The sequence below is a fragment of the Melitaea cinxia genome, chromosome 3 (genome assembly GCF_905220565.1).
Source record: "Melitaea cinxia chromosome 3, ilMelCinx1.1, whole genome shotgun sequence".
NCBI lineage: Eukaryota > Metazoa > Arthropoda > Insecta > Lepidoptera > Nymphalidae > Melitaea > Melitaea cinxia.
The window spans coordinates 18,068,004-18,075,170 of record NC_059396.1 but is presented as its reverse complement, the minus strand read 5'-3'; positions in this window follow the sequence as shown (position 1 = coordinate 18,075,170).

The following is a 7,167-nucleotide window of genomic DNA, read 5'->3' as shown; positions in this document are numbered from 1 at the left end:
CGACGATCTACAAAAAACCGGAATGTCTGGCGCGAACTTGGTGAGGCATATGTCCAGCGTGGACTGCAATGGGCTGAACTGACTGACTGACTGACTAGACAATTCACCTAATTGCATGCAGTTGATCAAGTGACCACACTCAGTTGACGTCCACAATCTAAAAGACATCTTACGAGTACCTACTTAGGTACTACAGTATAAAAAAATGACATACCTACTGCTCAACTACTAGGTTATCAAGTTAATGAGAGTGAATGAACTTGTCAAGCTGTTATTGTGTTTATTAAAAATACCTCAAACCACCTGCGACTGTCTAGTAATATACTCAACGTTTTGCAGTTGACGTAACGACTGCATGCAGTTGACACCCTTACACACACTTTAGCAAATATTACAATATAAAATTATGAAGCTTACGTTAAACTTACTAGTTTAACTTTACTAAGTTAGCAAGTATGTTGGTGTCAACGAACTTGTCAAGCTGTTATTGTGTCCAGTGCAATTAACCTAAATCAGCTGAAAGGACGCTGGCCCTATTATAACGCCAGTCCTAATGACGTACACAAAACATTCTTGAACAACTTGTATAAATTGTTTGAAATCACGGTGTTAGATATAGGTAAACAGTGTAGGTTATATATAAGTATATATATTTCCTTCGGATATTTATATAAACATAAATTATCTAATTTTTCATTTTGATTATCGTTTTTTTTGTTTCGAAGTATTTTCTTAAAAATATGAAAGATGTAAATGTGCTTTTGCAAATATTATATTCCGGTGGTTGATCTATTATGCTTATTACACAAGTTATATTTCAAATTTAGTTACTCGGTATAATAAATCCTGATTATTAATTTTATTTTACCTAAAAAAAATAGCATATCAGCAAGTTCATATCCAACACAAACCTGTTTGTTAAAAACTACAATACAAAATTACTTTTTAATCACTTACCTACCATTGTGACAATTATAATACATAACGACGAAACATAAACAATTTAATAATTAAAAAACAATCGCTACACACAACTACCTTATTTCTTACAGAGAATAACATATTTATTAGACCTAACATAACCTACTTTCCAACAAAATAATAAATAAATAAAACGTCAAACAAACAAAAAACCGAAAACGTACAATAAATTATTACTACAAGAAAATCGATTCTGAAACTCGGACCGAGTTTACAAGAAAACACATACATTACAGAGTTGACAGGCGACGTAGGAAAAACATCCATTGTCCTCGCCCCCGGGGACTTTAAAACCCCTCGAATATTTCTTAAAGATTACACCCTCGCGATATTGATTACTTGACGTTTGTTTATTGACGGAAATCTTTTGTTCATGATGTGTGATTAAATCGAAGTCCTGATTGATTTTTTTTTTGATTAATGTTTTTGGGATTGGTTTTTTATCTAGATATTACTAGCTGGCGAACTTTTTTTTCGTGAACAATCATTTTTTACATTTTCATTTGTATAAACCTTGCCGTGACAAAAACTAGTACTTACAAAAAATATTAGAGAGACCAAAGACCACACAATTCCAACTGAACTCACAGTCAAACATCGGCAAAGTCAAATAAATCTCACCAACTCGCTTATAACTCATCTCCCTCACTTAAGACTTATCATGCAATGGGACAACATCTTTATTTGAGAAGGCTTCTAAAACTGTTTTAAATTGTCATTTTACAAATTGAAGTTATATTCGTTTTTAGTGAAATAATTATAATTATGGTGAAGCTGCCGACGATTCGAAATATAGATTCTGCAGAGAGGAACAGGTAAGAAACTCCGCAGTTAAACTCAAACAAAAATACTATCAAACAAACTTTAAAAAAAACTATCAAACATTACAATTTAATGCCTTGTATGAAATATAGCGCAACCTTAACATTTTTTAATTGGACATTTAGATTTGATTGACTAGCCCGTTGGCGCAGTTTATTGTGCTGCTTTCTCCTCGTGTGTAATATATATATATATATATATATATATATATATATATATATGTGTGTATTATTATTTATATATATGTTTATCGAAAAGAAAACATGGAGCTATATAAGCGGGTGTTACCTATAAAACAAGCGTTATGTTACTTACCTTAGGAACAGACGACCGTGGGTGTATTTTATAGAGATTTATTTATATATTTATTATTATCAATGGATCATATTTCACATCATTCTATAAGTATAACTTGTTGCTCGCAACAGACACGAGGCGTGATTATAAACATAATTAAAGTTATCTGTAACACGCGCCCGATACAGATCATATGCATGACAATACTTTATCTCGGCCCTCGTGAAAGATGAGACTTTAATATAGGGGTTGATAATAAACCTGTTGTGATTCATATTTGTTCTGTGTCTTTATGTTATATGTGTTGTATGTAACTGGAATATCCGATTGTCCATTTTAAAAAATTAATATTCACTTAATAAAATAAAGTATCTCGAACTAATGTTATCACAGCAGTCACTGTAAATATAAATTCACAAAGATCGTCTTATATAATAAGTAAATAGAATATTAATATCATTTGTAATATACTGCTACATAAGAAATGTGGTTTCCAAAAATATCATTATCACAAATATCTGAAAATATAATACACAAAAAAATGCGTTGATGCCAGATAACTTTAGAAGATGAGAAAATATAGCCAGATTTCTACTTCTCTTCCAAAATTATAACTAGTGCAAAGTTGTTCATTGCAATCGACATCATTTTTGCCACCGATGATTCAGATGATATAACTTGACTATCTGCGAACTCTTCAATTTTACTACCAGAATCATATGAGAACTATTCACAGCGTTGCCGTTTACTAATTTGTCTTCCGAAGCAGAACTAGCAACATCTTGCTCATCGTCGGCCACCTCCAGCCATTCCAATAACTGCCTATTATTAGCCACTTAAAAAATCAATAAACTTAAAATAAAAGAAAAAGTCTGTGCAAATAAACACAAAAATAGGTAAATTAAATAGCCGGTATATAAATACATATATACTAATATAAAAAATTACCAATTTACGAATATAAACGAAGTAAAAACATAAAAATAAAAACTTACCCCCGCAAAAAAAAATCACGTAAGTGGTCGCATGGGGTCAGCGCTCTAGAGAAAAGCGACCAGTGCATATGCGTAGATGTTCTGGAAGCGACTGATTTGCGTACCCTGAGGGAAGTTAGGAAGCTAGAGTGAGCGTGGGTGCGCTCAAATCTCTCAAAGATATATATTTTTCAATTTGAAATGGCCGTGACCCCATGCGCCTAATTAAGGGTTAACACTGATCCAAACTATTACGATCGTTATCACTTAAAGCCGTACTACTACTTAAAGACTTACCTTATCCTTTGCTATCTTTTAGCTAGAGCGATATAGGTATCTTATAGAGAATTTTCGCATGTAGGTAAGGTACATGTACATGCATCGCTTTACATCTCGGATGCACAAAGCTCCGATCATAGACAACAAAGTGCATAATGAAGACAATGCCACAATGCAGCCATTACCGCACGTTTTTAGAGCTTCGCCACGTTTGCCTTTCATCTTAAGTTTACATGACATCCGTATGTACGAACTACATAACACGAACACGAGCAAATGTTTAACTCACACTATCGTACACTACGGTGATTACTTTTATACATGTTACATGTTTTCAATATGCGCTGTGTATTTGTCTCTGTGTGTGTGTATGTGTGTGTGATATAATCATAATATAATGTTTATTGATAGCACACATACAAAATCGCTAAAAAGTATCTACTATTTATTATTTCAAAAATGAGTAGACTTATTTATAAAAATAAACATTGATTAACAAAAAAACCACTCAGTAAAGGATTCGTAAAAATCACTCTATAACATGTGTGAGAAAGGAACATCGCTTACATAATAATCTATATTAAATAAGAATATAGTAGGTATATAATTAGACATATATTTAAATTGTAGTCACACGTCTCTACCGTACACTTTTCTGCATTTCAATTTCTACTGACAAGTGAATGAAAATAAAGGTTACAGGTTTAAACGATGATTTTAAACTGAAATAATATGTACTTCAGAGCCGCATAATGTGTATATGCATATAGATATACAATATCTTGTATTTTTATTTACAGTCTACCACCCGTATCAAACAATTCATTTACCTAGGCTCATAATCGAAGCCCACACAATATGAATTAATATAACATTTGAAAATATTCCAACAAAACGGAATATTCAACAATGGACTACTCTATATCTATTCTGAAGCGATTGTAGTCCCAGTAATACTTACATAATACATAAGCAACGAGACTTGGATTTGCCTAACAAAGCGCCTAACGCGACGCGTCTCGGGCGGGGCATGTACCCTCAGCTAGGGTAGCCATACGGATGCGACGGAAACTAATTAATTAATTAATTTATATCAATCTTTTATAATAAAATAACTATGTTACAAAATAAATTTGTAGTTTTCAGAATGAAAATTATGTATATTTTTTTTAAGAAAAGAAAGACGAAATAATTATATTATTATTGTAGCAATATTCCAAAATAATAATAATAATAATAATAGCTTTATTTAAAAATAAACATTTTAAACAAATGGTAACAATTACAAAAGTTCACTTATGCATAAGGTTAAATACACAAAATTTTTTTGAGTTCAGACTGATCATCCTATATAGATTATATCTAATCTATCTTAGATATAATCTGTGTTAAGGATGATCAGCCAACCTCCCCTATGCTACAATATAATTTTGGCACAAGTTCTTTATGAAGGGGTAGACATATTTACAACAGATACAATCTTAAAAAGTAATAAAGCATAAGATGCTGAATAAGAAATCAAGTATATTTGAGTTAGTTAGTATATGTGTGAGTGTAAGTGTATGTGTGAGTGTAAGTGTATGTGTGAGTGTAAGTGTATGTATGTAAATGTGTGTATGAGTGAGTGTGCGAAAGTGCCTAAGCTAGTACATGTATCAGTTTAAGTAGACAAAAGTCTACAGCTTTGTCAATTTAAATAATGTAGGTACTAAAATAAAATAATATAAGTATATGTAGCTCGTATAATTTGTAAATAAATATATTTTATAATACGTAAAAACAATATGTAACTATGATTGTATTTTTAATAATTCTTCTGTCTCATCGTAATTTTTATCTTGTAAATAAGTAATCACAGCCTGCTTGCACTTAACTCTCGTCAACCCATGAATAGAAATCGCGGAATTGATCTTGTTATAAAGAAAAGGTCCTAGGTAGCAACAGAATCTTTTGATGAAATTATGTTTAGGTTTTATTACATTACATATTCTATTTTTACGCCTACTTGAAATGGGAACATAGGAAATCCTCTTATGCTGGTATAGAATAACATTCAAAATAAACAATTTTCTGACACTGAGGACGTTGCAATCCCTATATAATGTCTCCGTGGGAAATGTGATAGGTCGACATGTAGCCACCTTCAGAATGGCACGTTGGGCAACTTCAAGAGCCTTGATAGATGTCTTTGCAGCACCACCCCAAGAAGTAATGCAATAGGAAATGATTGACTGACATAAGGCATAATATACCTGACGAATAACAGCAGAACCGGCTATATATCGTAAATGTTTAAAGATAAATAAAATTTTACGAATCCTACCACACAATAACTCAACGTGTTCCTTAAAGTTTAAGTGTTGGTCCAAAAAAACACCTAGATATTTAATTTTGCTAGTGGAATTAATGGTTGGGCAGTCACAACTTAGATTTGAACTGTTTGCGCAAGAATGGACTTTAATAATCAATGGAGTAGTAGGCTGAGTTGCGGATCGAATTGAGAAAGTTAGAAAATAAGTTTTAGAGATATTTAGGGTCAGATAGTGAGAGAATAACCATTCAGAAACTAGATTTATGCCAGCTTGAGCAGTAGATTGAAGTTGAGACCAATTATTACCAAAGAAGGTAAGAGCAGTGTCATCAGCGAAGGAAACAATTCTACATCGAGGTAGGTAGAGGTTACAAAGATCATTTATAAAAACCAGAAATAGTGTAGGACCTAATATGCTACCCTGGGGTACGCCGTATGTGATTGGCAATTCTTCACTAATAAATACATCTTACATAAAAATTACATCTTTAATAATAAAATTTATATCATAAACATTTTCATACTGTCTTAATTTTACATATTAAAAAATCAAAATCAAAATAAAAAACAGCTTTATTCAAATAGGCTCCAAGAACACTTTCAAATCGTCATTTAAAATAAAATAGTAGGCATAATAATTTTTACATAATTTCACTAAGCTCCCTTTCATGTGTACATTTTTTAATATTATAGCGTGTTAATGTTTCTTATTTCTATTTATCATTTACCTACTTAGGACATAATTTGACTGTAGAATTTATAGCATAAGTGATATAACACGTGTGATGACATAAATTTGATGTGAAATCCTTAGACTTCATCGCTGGTGAAACTTCAAAGGATCCTTATTGAAGTAGCTCTTCGTTTCAGCCTGTAATATCCCACTACTGGGCATAGGCCTCTTTCCCCATGTAGGAGAAGGATCAGAGCATAATCCACCACGCTGCTCCAATGCGGGTTGGCGGATATATTTTCTTCTATGAGTAACGATCGCTATCAGGTGTAAATGATAACAACCGGGACCGATAGCTTAACGTGCTCTCTGAGGCACGGTGGGGAGACCCACTAGGACTGCACAAACACCCAGACCACGGCAAACACCTGTATGGCCAATACAAATGTTTTTTCATGTGCGGGGATCGAACCCGCAACCGCCAGCGCAACAGGTACAATCCATAGCTGTGACCTCTGCGCCAACGCGGCGTCTTGAAGCGTAATTGAAGTAGCTATCTACATATAAATACATACATAAATATGTTTAACATAAGCTGGTTGTTTATTTGTAAGGTTGGCAAATTGAACTGCCCACGTTACAGGTGAAATGCGAGTAATATACAAATTTATAATGTTGTTATAGGTATGTACCTAATATAAGGTGACACGTAAGTGGAAAGTTCTCAAATTTTTTACACTAGTCTACCCAAAGGCTGCATAGAAGAAATCGCTATGTAAGTAAGGCCGCCTAGTGCATCTTAGGACAGATGATAATTTAAATGTAATTTA